General features: G+C 39.5%; 1 non-coding gene across 1 annotated transcript; it reads right to left on the bottom strand.

Annotated features, from left to right (window-relative positions):
• Positions 1–2191: 2191 nt before the first annotated feature.
• LOC115803475 (U6 spliceosomal RNA) lies at positions 2192–2298 on the bottom strand. The gene has a single exon (XR_004024222.1). It is a non-coding gene; the product is annotated as a U6 spliceosomal RNA (small nuclear RNA).
• Positions 2299–12204: the final 9906 nt, after the last annotated feature.

The raw sequence follows: 12204 nt of genomic DNA, 5'->3' as shown, positions 1-12204 counted from the left end.
TGAGGCTTTCTAAGAAGACTGTACAAGTTTCCTGATGGGAGGGACTGGTGGTGCATAGAGCTTGTTGTTGCTCTGGTGGGCCAGGCTCAGTAAAACTTTAATCTGCTTGTCTGCTGATGGGTGGGGCTGGGTTCTCTCCCTGTTGGTTGTTTGGCCTAAGGCGACGCAACATTGGGGCCTACCTGGCTCTTTGGTGGGGCTAATGGCAGACTCTGGGAGGGCTCTTGACAAGGAGTACAACTTCTGCTGCCAGTGTCCTTGTCCTCACGGTCAGCCACAGCCACTCCCTGCCTCTGCAGGAGACCCTCCAACACTAGCAGGTAGGTCTGGCTCAGTCTCCTATGGGGTCACTGCTCCTTCCTCTGGGTCCCGATGCGCACACTACTTTGTGTGTGCCCTCCAAGAGTGGAGTCTCTGTTTCCCCCAGTCCTGTCGAAGTCCTGCAATCAAATCCCGCTAGCCTTGAAAGTCTGATTCTCTAGGAATTCCTTCTCTTATTGCCAGACCCTCAGGTTGGGAAGCCTGATGTGAGGCTCAGAACCTTCACTCCAGTGGGTGGACTCTGTGGTATAAGTGTTCTCCAGTTTGTGAGTCACCCACCCAGCAGTTATGGGAATTGATTTCATTGTGATTGTGCCCCTTCTACCATCTCATTGTGGCTTCCCCTTTGTCTTTGGATGCGGGGTATCTTTTTTGGTAATTTCCAGTGTCTTCCTGTCTCTGATTGTTCAGCAGTTAGTTGTGATTCCGGTGTTCTCACAAGAGGGAGTGAATGCACATCCTTGTAGTCTGCCATATTGAACCAATGCCCTCTATTTTTAGTTTTTTATTTTTTTAATATCTTTATTGGAGTATAATTGCTTTACAATGGTGTGTTAGTTTCTGCTGTATAACAAAATGAATCAGCTATATGTATACATATATCCCCATATCTCCTCCCTCTTGAATCTCCCTCCCACCCTCCCAATCCCACACTTCTAGGTGGTTACAAAGCACCGAGCTGATCTCCCTGTGCTATGTGGCTGCTTCCCACTAGTTATCTGTTTTACATTTGGTAGTGTATATATGTCCATGCCACTGTCTCACTTCATCCCAGTTTACCCCTCCCTCTCCCAGTGTCCTCAAGTCCATTCTCTACCTCTGCATCTTTATTCCTGTCCTGCCCCTAGGTTCTTCAGACCTTTTTTTTTTTTTTTTTGGATTCCATATATATGTGTTAGCATACGGTATTTGTTTTTCTCTTTCTGACTTACTTCACTCTGTATGACAGACTCTAAGTCCATCCACCTTACTACAAGTAATTCATTTTCATTTCTTTCTATGGCTGAGTAATATTCCATTGTATATATGTGCCACATCTTCTTTATCCATCCGTCGATGGACACTTAGGTTGTTTCCATGTCCTGACAATTGTAAGTAGAGCTGTAGTGAACATTGTGGTACATGACTCTTTTTGAATTATGGTTTTGTCAGGGTGTATGCCCAGTAGTGGGATTGCTGGGATTATGGGATTATGGGATTATGTTTAGTTTTTTAAGGAACTGTTCTCCATAGTGGCTGTATCAATTTACATTCCCACCAACAGTGCAAGAGGGTTCCCTTTTCTCCATACCCTCTCCAGCATTTATTGTTTGTAGACTTTTTGATGATGGCCATTCTGACTGGTGTGAGGTGATACCTCATTGTAGTTTTGATTTGCATTTCTCTGATGATTAGTGATGTTGAGCATCCTTTCATGTATTTGTTGGCAATCTGTATATTTTCTTTGGAGAAATGTCTATTTAGCTGTTCTGCCCATTTTGGGATTGAGTTTTGTTTTTTTTTTTTGATATTGAGCTGCATGAGCTCCTTGTCAATTTTGGAGATGAATCCTTTGTCAGTTGCTTCATTCGCAAATATTTTCTCCCATTCTGAGGGTTGTCTTTTTGTCTTGTTTGTGTTTTCCTTTGCTGTGCAGAAGCTTTTAAGTTTCATTAGGTCCCAATTGTTTACTTTTGTTTTTATTTCCATTTCTCTAGGAGTTGGGTCAAAAAGGATCTTGCTGTGATTTATGTCATAGAGTGTTCTGCCTATGTTTTCTCTAAGAGTTTTATAGTGTCTGGCCTTACATTTAGGTCTTTAATCCATTTTGAGTGTATTTTTTGTGTATGGTGATAGGGAGTGTTCTAATTGCATTCTTTTACATGTAGCTAAAAATATGGAGCGCTTCACGAATTTGTGTGTCATCCTTGTTCAGGGGCCATGCTAATCTTCTCTGTATTGTTCCAATTTTAGGATATGTGCTGGCAAAATGATCACTGGACTATTTTTTTAAAAATATGTGCATATATAACTTTGATATCATTTAATGATTTCATGCAATCTTGTATTTTATGCATTCCTGTAAACCACCTTAGATCCTTTCTGAGAACAAGGTGGAATATAAACAACTATGCAAAACCAAAAATCTTCTCCAGGGAGAACAAGTAGCCTATGATTGTGGCTAAAATAGGAAACAATGGTTTATTCAGGAAAAATGTGTCAAGTACGGTAACGTAGAGAGGAAATGAGATATTCATACCAGTGATGACCTTATATTGATGACCTTATATATGTGGGATGAGAAGAGGAAATCTGGGAATAAGAAGACAGATGGAGAAGCTATATGAAGTTGTGGTAGTATAATATTCCTGAGAGAAGTCCATCTCACCAGGAGAGGAACTTTTCTCAGAGACTTTTCCCCTTGTAATTTATTTGCCAGAGATGAAAGACTGATGTGTTCTGCAAGAGGCAGAAACAATGAAGTTTGGGAAAACAAACCATAGGACAGGAATGGACTTTAAATTCATTTAGGGCAGTAGTTTCCAAACTTTATTTTAGCTGTTGAAATTTTTTTATTTTTCCTCCAAATGGGATCTTACTCTGAACTCTGATGTAGTAAAACAGAAGCAAGCAGAACTTCTGAAATTGAAGCAGAGAGATGGAAGGTCTGTGGCCAGCCTGGTCCCATGAACCTCCATCTTGCCTTCAAGATGCTGAGAGCTCTGAGGAACATAAGCAGAAAGTAAACTAGGTGGCAGCTCACAAACATCCCTCATCTTCCTAAAGCTTGGGGAGATGCTTGTGGTCACATATAAGGTCAATGGCAGAGCCAAGTCTTGACCTCAGAGTTCTTGACTCTGAGTCCAGTGTTCCTTCCAGTGTACATTAGCGCTGCCTGACACAGTTGGAGGGGCAGTCAGCTCCAAGAGACTCTAAAGTCTGCGAAGACTGGAATTAGGTTTACTTCGCTGTTGTAGAATGCTTGGCCTGCAGTAGGCCCTCAAGAAGTATTTGTTGAATAAATGAAATAGGTGACATATACAATGTCTTAAGTTGATTTACTCCTTGATGCTTTTAGGGAGTGAAATGGAGCTGAAAGATGTGCGAGTCTCTTCTTCAGGAAGAGAGGTTAGTTCCCGGAAGATAAATCATTTACTATTTTCATCTCCGTGAGCCTAACATGATCCTTGCGCTGTTCCTTTCCAGTTTAGTACTCCTCAGCCAGAGTGTCTTCACTTGTTTAGGTTTAAGATCTTTTTGGTCTTCCTGTCTTTGAATAGCCCAGAATGCAGGCCGTTTTTTAACCAGCTTGTTTATAAGCTTTCGTTCTATGGAGATTGACTTTAGTTATGGAGATAGATCTCGTTTCACAGATCTGGAAGTTGATGTGAAGGCATCCCCACAGTAGCATCTCAGAAGAATCTTTATTCAGTTTAAGCCAAGCCCTCTTCAGCTTTTATTTTGCAACAGAACAGAAGTGGCACCTGGGCATAACTCAACTGTGATCACTCACTGTAATTGCCTTTTAATGGCTTATCTTGAGAAGGGGACTTGTGCACAAAATCTGTGTGTTGGTGTCAGAGTTTCCATTCAGCTCAGGTTTACCTGAGATGGAAGCTAAGGGCAATTTATTTGGTGACTTCCACCTGTGTCTTAATAGGTGCCTCACCCTCTCAGGTGTCCTGGGCAATTGACCATAAGAATGAACATCAGGAGAAATGCACTGAGAGGAGAAAGGAAAGGGTGAGCAGCTATCAGCTTTTCAGATATCAGAGTTACAGGCGTTAGCTTAGCTTGGCTGCCAGCACATTCTCTAGGGCCCTGCAGTGTCCATGTTCACTTTGTTTTTCTTTGGAAGAATTAGCAAAGGTATTGGTTGACCTACCGGCTGCTCCCTGTGGCTGAAACAGCCTGTTTAGGTCAGAGTAAAATGGTTAGTTATTCCTCCACCCTATTAGTTATTCCACCGCACTGAAGTTACCTTTCCAAAGAAGCAGCCTCAAAGATCATTTTATCTGCAGTGCCAAGGGGTGGACCAGAGAAGGCACTGCCAAGATTTGGAGTGGCTGGGGATTACGGGCTAGTTCTTATGCAGGCAAATGGATCAGAGGGACTTTTAAAAAGTTGGCGTCAGGACTTTTTCTCTGTTTTTTTTCTTTCTTCTGACAATAATGAATGACGTGTGTTAAGACTCATTTTCAATTATGCAACAAGTCCCCATTCATTAGAAACCCAAGGCAGTGATCCCAGCTGTATTTCAGTGGCTTTGAAAATGCAGCTCCCTATCTGACCCAAGGTTGAGCAATTTCAGTGCGCAGCATCCATGCTGCTAGCTCAGGTATCCTGGGAGCAATTAAATGTTTGCATATTCAGGAAAGAAAGCTGAATCTTTCCCACTTGAATTTAGAGCGCTCAGGGCTTGTCATTTGTTTCTGGGATATGGACAAATGGGAAATACAGTTCCAATCTCATCCTGTGTTACAAGGGAAGGGAAGTGTTATGTAGCCAGGTGGGTAGGACCCTTGGATGGGTCCTCACAGTGATTGCTCCATATACTAAGACTGGTTTTGGGAATTCGTGTTCTTATGGCTAGGAACGTTCAGGGAGTCACTATAAATCTAGAGTTTCGGATACTGGGGAGGATAACAGTAGATAATAGTAGAATCCGCCTATATTCCGTAGTCTTAAACTGCCATCGAGTATCAGATATACCCTGATTTAATAACATCTTTTTTTGGAGGGAGCTGGGGACTGGAGAGAAGAAACAGAAACATACATGTTGATTAAAAAATATACTTCAATTTCAGAAACATCAAAATGTGAAAAATTGCATTTTAGCCTTGAGAAAATAAGTGTATTATGAAATCATGGGGAAATAATGTTATATTGGAACTGCATAATTAGACGCTAGATGAACTGGCTCTTTCTCTTCCAAGTGCCCAATGAATCTTTGATGGTTAAGGTGAGCTTAAAGGTTTTGTTGCTTCTTGAAGGATTGGAAAATTGGAATTAATAAATGTAATCACAGCAATAATAATGACTACCACATGGAATAATGACTGTGTTCAAGACAGCCAGATGCTTTGTCTATACTGTTTCCAATTTTTTCTGTAATCTGGAGACATGGTTATTAGTCACCCTATTTTACAGGTGAGGAAACTAAGGCTCAGGAAGTTTACATGACTTGGCAAAAGGTCACAGAACTGCTAGAGGGTTAGGGTGTGATTGGAAATGTGCTCTGTTTGGTGCCCCCAAAGCCAAGTTTCTAGGGTAGCAAAAGATGAAATGTTTAAGCCTCGAACCAGAGAGCAGCAAAGTGGAAAGGGAGGGCCTCTTTGTGACTTTGGAGAGGAGAGCATGGTTCTTTTTCTTTTTTAAAATTTATTTATTTATTTTGGCTGAGTTGGGTCTTTGTTGCTGTACATGGACTTTCTCTAGTTGCGGCGAGCGGGGGGTACTCTTCGTTGTGGTGCTCAGTCTTTTCATTGTGGTGGTTTCTCTTGATGTGGAGCCTGGGCTCTAGGCGTGTGGGCTTCAGTAGTTGTGGCTCGCGGGCTCTAGAGCTCAGGCTCAGTAGTTGTGGTGCATGGGCTTAGCTGCTCAGCGGCATGTGGGATCTTCTTGGACCAGGGCTTGAACCCGTGTCTCCTGTGTTGACAGGCGGATTCTTTTTTTTTTTTTTAGGATTCCTAATCATTTTTTTATTCCAAATAAAAGATAAAGATTGAGATTTTTAACCCAATTTTTTTTAACATCTTTATTGGAGTATAATTGCTTTACAACGGTGTGTTAGTTTCTGCTTTATAACAAAGTGAATCAGTTATACATATACATATATCCCCATATCTCCTCCCTCTTGTGTCTCCCTCCCACACTCCCAATCCCACCCCTCTAGGTAATCACAAAGCACCGAGCTGATCTCCCTGTGCTATGTGGCTGCTTCCCACTAGCTATCTGTTTTACGTTTGGTAGTGTTTATCTGTCCACGGCAGGCGAATTCTTAACCAGTGCACTACCAGGGAAGCCCGAGAGCATGGTTCTTGTCTTGGCCCCACGATAATAGCAAGGTTTATTATGTGGCAGGTTCAAGGCCAGGTGCTTTGCACGCATTGTCTCGTTTAATTCTTAAAATAGTCCTGAGAAGTTATCACTATTCCCATTATACAAACAAGGAAACTGAGGCCCAAAGTAGTCATTTAGCTGGTAAGTTTAAACGGTGGTCTGACTTCAAGTCCTGTGCTCATGACCAGTAAATTATTTCGTGACAAATGGAATTATGTTTTTCCTGATAAGTTAGGACATCCCTTCTAAATTATCTCCCAAACCTCCGTTTCGCCTTCAGCCCCTGCTCCAAGCCCCCTGTGGTTTACCTGACCGGTTTTGTCAAGCCCATGCTTTGTTTCTGAGCACACCAGAAGGAACCACAAGGTGTCAGTATAACATTACACAGTTCCAACATGGGGGAAAGGGTTGTGCATCTTCCCAACTGCATTAACCAGGTCAGACTTAAATCTCAGACAGACACGCCATTGTCAGCAAGACTGGCCTTCATAGTTCATCCTTTTCTACATGCAAACACATGGAATTAATTCCCCACTAGCTAATCCTAAGGGCAAGGATCCCAGAGACCTCAGCTGAGTGACAGTGGGGTAGCAGGAATAAATGCTCCACCAAGACCTCGAAAAACCAGGAAAGGCTATTTTTAAATTTTTATTTAAAAAATATTTTGCATCCTGACCCTCCACTCCCCCTCCCTATTTAGTTTTTATGGAATTTATATTTCAAAAGTACAGAAGCTGTGGAAAGAGCAAGGAGAATAGGAGAAAGGCAGAGAGCCAGGCTTTGTCGTCGAAGGACAAGGACTCAGAGCTCCTAGGTTCCTTTCTAGGTGATTTTGACCTCGATATCCAATACCCTTGGACTTGTTTCCTCATGCATGAAGTGGGAGGATAGTGTCTGCCTTGCAGATTGTTGGGAATGTTAAATAAGGCTAAGTCATGAAATATGTTTAGGTGCTTAATCGTGGAAAATATGTGCTTTCTTCAAATGTTTGTTTCCTTAGCTTAGAGACTTACGGCAACTAAGAGAAAGACCAAGATTCATATTAAAGAAGGGAAGAGGATGACGTAGCTGGGGTAGAAATCAATACACAGTGTATGAACAAAGAGAATTCCTGTTGAGCTAATAACAAAAAATATTTACCAGGCTGACAGAACAAAAGGAATTCTGTTTGCTTCTCTCTGTACCATTTTGTAGTTTGTCATAATATAGTGGCAACAAGAAATTACCATGTTTTTCAAGAGGAGTGGGAAGATATGCATATAGAAATATGTTTGATTTCTAAAGGTTCTTAAGCACCAGTTAAGTTTTATAGATGCGTATCTCAGATCATTCTTCACACGTGCCAGGGTTATCTGAATATAGACCAGGGTCAGGAGCATTGAGCTCTGTTTCACACCCAGCTCTGTTCTTTACTGGCTTTATGATTTAGGGCCAGTTGCTTAACCTCAAAATTATAGTAGCTCCTACTTTAAAGGGTGATATAAGGATTATATAAGATAATGCATGTAAAGTGCTCAACACATAGTAAGCCCTAGATAAATGCTGATCATTATTATTGATAACTTTGCACAGTTACATAATAATAGCGATTTTCATGGGCCAGGAATTCAGTCACAGCTGGGAATCTGGTAATATCTGAAATTGCTTAGCAAACAATAAAGAGAACAAAAACCTAGGCTCCTCCTTGCAGATCTCTGCTGAAAGACTTCCTTATATCCTTTTATATTCTTTCAGGGTACTTGCAGCAGTGCAAGGATGTGGTGTCTTCTCAGGCCAAATTGACTTCCCTTTGCACTTAAATTGCATTCTTGGGGACCAGTTGGGAACCCACTAATGCTTTGAACTGGAGACTCCAGCAAGCCAGTAGGGTCAGAGGAATCTCTGGTTTCCAATGATTCACAGAACAGATGTCGCCACAAATAACAGCACTTTCGACCATAATTTCAATCCCTTTAATTCCCATTCCTCATCTTTTACAGAGACGCTTCCATTTGAAATCAAGCACTTTTATGTTCAGTAATCAAAAATCTCCCATCAAATAAAAGCCTGGGAACATATGGCTTCAAGATGAATTCTGTCAAACATTTAAAGAATTAATTCCAATCATCCTCAAACTATTCTAAAAACTTGAAGAGAAAGGAACATTTCCAAATTAATTTTAAGAGGCCAGCATTTCCGAGGTACTAAAGCCAGACAAGGACACTATAAGAAAAGAAAAGAAAACAGGCCAATATCCCTGAATAACATAGATGCAGAAATTCTCAACAAAATACCAGCAAACTGGATTCAAGGACATATTAAAAGAATCAGTCACCACGATCAATGGGAGTTCATCCCTGGGATGCAAGGATGGTACAACATATACAAATCAATAAATCTGACACATCACATTAACAGAATGAAGGATAAAAATTGCATGCCCATTTCAAAAGGTGCAGAAAAAGCATTTGACAAAATCTAGCACCCTTTAATGATTAACAGCTATCAGCAAATTAGGTATAGAAGAACTGTTTCTCAATATAATAAAGGTCCTATATGACAAGCCCACAGCTAACATCATACTCAGTGGTAGAAAGTTAAAAACCTTCCCTCTAAGATCAGGAACAAAACAGAAATGCTCACTCTCACCATTTCTACTTAACATAGTACTGGAAGTCCTAGCCATAGCAATTAGGCAAAGGAAAGAACTAAAAGGCACCCAAATTAGAAGGAAGAAGTAAAAGTATCTCTGTTTGCAGATGACATACCTTATATATAGAAAATCCTAAAAACTCCACTAAAAAAACTATTAGAACTAATAAATGAATTCAGTAAAGTTGCAGGATACAAAATCAACATAATCAGTTGTGTTTCTATATACTAAAAAAGGACTGTCTGAAAGAGATATTAAGAAAATAATCTCATTTACAATAGCATCAAAAACAATAAAATACTTCAGAATAAATTTAACCAAGGAGATGAGAGACCTGTACACTGAAAATATAAAACATTGATGAAAGAGATTGAAGAATATACAAATAAATGGAAATCTATCCTATGTTCTTAGATTTGAAGTATTAATATTGAGAAAATGTCCATATTACCCCAAATGATCTACATGTTCAGTGCAATTCCTATCAAGATACCAATGACATTTTTCACAGAAATAGAAAGCACTATCTTAAATTTGTATGGAACCACAAAAGACCCTGAATAGCCAAAGCAATCCTGACAAAGATGAACAAAGCTGGAGGCATCACACTTTGTGATTTCAAGCTATATTACAAAGCTATAGTAATGAAAACAGTATGGTACTGGCATAAAAAGAAGCACATAGACCATTGGAACACAATAGAGTACCCAGGCATAAACACATGCATATATGGTCAACTAATTCTTGACAATGGCAACAAGAAGGCACAATGGGGATAGGATAGTCTCTTCAATAAATAGTGTTGGGAATTAAAAAATGGGCAAAGAATCTGAACAGACATTTTTCCAAAGAAGACATGCAAATGGCCAATAGGTATGTGAAAAAGTGCTCAATATCACTAATCATCAAGGCAAATCAAACCCTTAATGAGATATCACTTCATAGCCGTTAGGATGTCTATTATCAAAAAGGTAAGAGAGAACAAATGTTGTTGGCAAGGATATGGAAAAAAGGGAACCCTCCTACGCAGTTGATGGAAATGTAAATTGGTACAGCCATTATGGAAAACAGTATGGTGGTTCCTCAGAAAATTAAAAAGTGAACTACCAGATGATCTAGCAATCCAACTCCTGGATATATTTCTAAAGAAATTGAAATCAGTATCTTGAGAGAGATCTGCACATCCATGTGTATTGCAGCATTATTCACAGTAGCTAAGATATGGAAAATACCTGTGTCCGTCAATGGATGAATGGATAAAAAAAAAAATGTGAAACATGTATGTACAATGAAATATTATCCAGCCATAAAAAAGAAGGAAATCCTGCCATTTGTGACAATATGGATGAAACTGGAGGGCATTTTGCTAAGTGAAATAAGCCAGACACAGAAAGACAAATAGTGTATGATATCACTTATATGTGGAATGTAAAAAAGTCACCTTCCTAGAAATAGTAGAATGGTGGTTGCCATGGGCTGGGGGGGAAGGAGAAATGGGCTGATACAGGTCAAAAGGAACACATTTTCAGTTATAAGAAGAATGAGTTCTGCAGCCTTAATGTGTAGCATGGTGGCTATAGGTAATAATACATTAGGTGTTGTGTACTTGAAAGTTGCTGAGAGTAGATCTTAGCATTCTCACAACAACAACACAAAAGGAGTTTATGTGAAGTGATGGGTGTGTTAATTATCTTGACCTTGTTAATCATTCCACAATGTATACGTATATCAAATCGTCATGTTATACACTTTAAATATACACAATTATATTGGTCGATTATTTCTCAATAAAGTTAAAAATGAAACAAAAAATCCCCAACACTACTATGTTCTCCTTCCAACCATCCTCAGGGAGTTGAGCATTTCTACAGAAATATCAGTTATGTGGATTAGGTGTTTTCAAAGTATGATCCCTAGACCAGCAGCATCAACATCATCTGGGAGCTTGTCAGAAATGCAAATTCTTGGGTTCCATCCAGCCTATTAATTCAGAAACTCTGAGGTGGTAGGGCCCAGCAATTTGTGTTTTAACAAGCCCTCCACATGATTCTGATGCTCGCTCAAGTTTGAGAATTCCTTCCTTGAGCCTCCAAAATAGGTCACCCCCATCACCATGGAGATGCTTTGGTGCTTGTTTCCAAGCATCTGGCTATTAAGGTTAGTTGCATGATGTTTTTCTTGATGGTTTATCTTTATTTTATCGTATTATCTCTTATTTTTCCTGTAGAGAAACCAATAGGATTTGGAATCCTAATGACCAAATCCAGCTGTCTTACTCAGCCTGCATATGCATAAATATATTTGACTTATTTCCCTCTATTACTCATTATTGCAAACTGCAAGGTTGAAAATTTTAACTGAATTTGTCCTTTTAAAAAATTTACGGTAACAGACTATTTCATTCCCTAATGATTCTTTTGTGTGTGTGCTTTTTTCCCTTCAGGAAACAAAACAGTGTATCTTTGTCATCTTTAATCCTGAGGCTGAAAATTGAGAACTGGTTGTGGATTTTGCATGGATATGTATATGACAGCACTTATGATTGCTTCAAGTATTGTGATACTAATAACACCAGTGCCAAAACTAATATATTAAATAAGGCTAATACACCCATATAATTTACAAAGTACTGTTACATGTATTTTCCTATTTAATGCTTACTTTGCTATAGGTACTATTTTTACTTTAAAAATGGGAGAAACTGAGCTTCAGGGGTTACGCTTTCATCATTGAACATCATATGAGTTTTTGAGGAGAGCACCATATGATTTTTTAAAATTTTTGTTGGAGTATAGTTGATCTACAATGCTGCGCCAGTCTCAGGTGTACCGCAGAGTGAACCAGCCATACATTTTAAACAGAACTTTCTCTTGGAATAACAATAACAACTAAAGCATACTGCGTGCTATTCAATATCTATGTGCCAGGTACTGTGATAGGTATGTTCTGTTTTATTTGACCCATGAAACAGCCCAGTGAGGTAGTAGATATTCCTGTTCCCATTGTACAAGTGGGAAAACAGTCTTACAAAGGTTAAATAACTTGCCTATATCATATATATTCTTTCTTATTTTTAAACAACTTTATTGGAGTATCATTGCTTTACAATGGTGTGTTAGATTTTTTGCCTTATAACAAAGTGAATCAGCTATACATATACATATATCCCCATATCTCCTCCCTCTTGCATCTCCCTCCCACCCTCACTA

Source organism: Delphinapterus leucas, chromosome 11 (genome assembly GCF_059928025.1).
Source record: "Delphinapterus leucas isolate spDelLeu-1000000601 "Yukka" chromosome 11, BTC_Dleu_Yukka2, whole genome shotgun sequence".
Lineage (NCBI taxonomy): Eukaryota > Metazoa > Chordata > Mammalia > Artiodactyla > Monodontidae > Delphinapterus > Delphinapterus leucas.
This window is presented reverse-complemented; position numbering and strand designations above follow the sequence as displayed.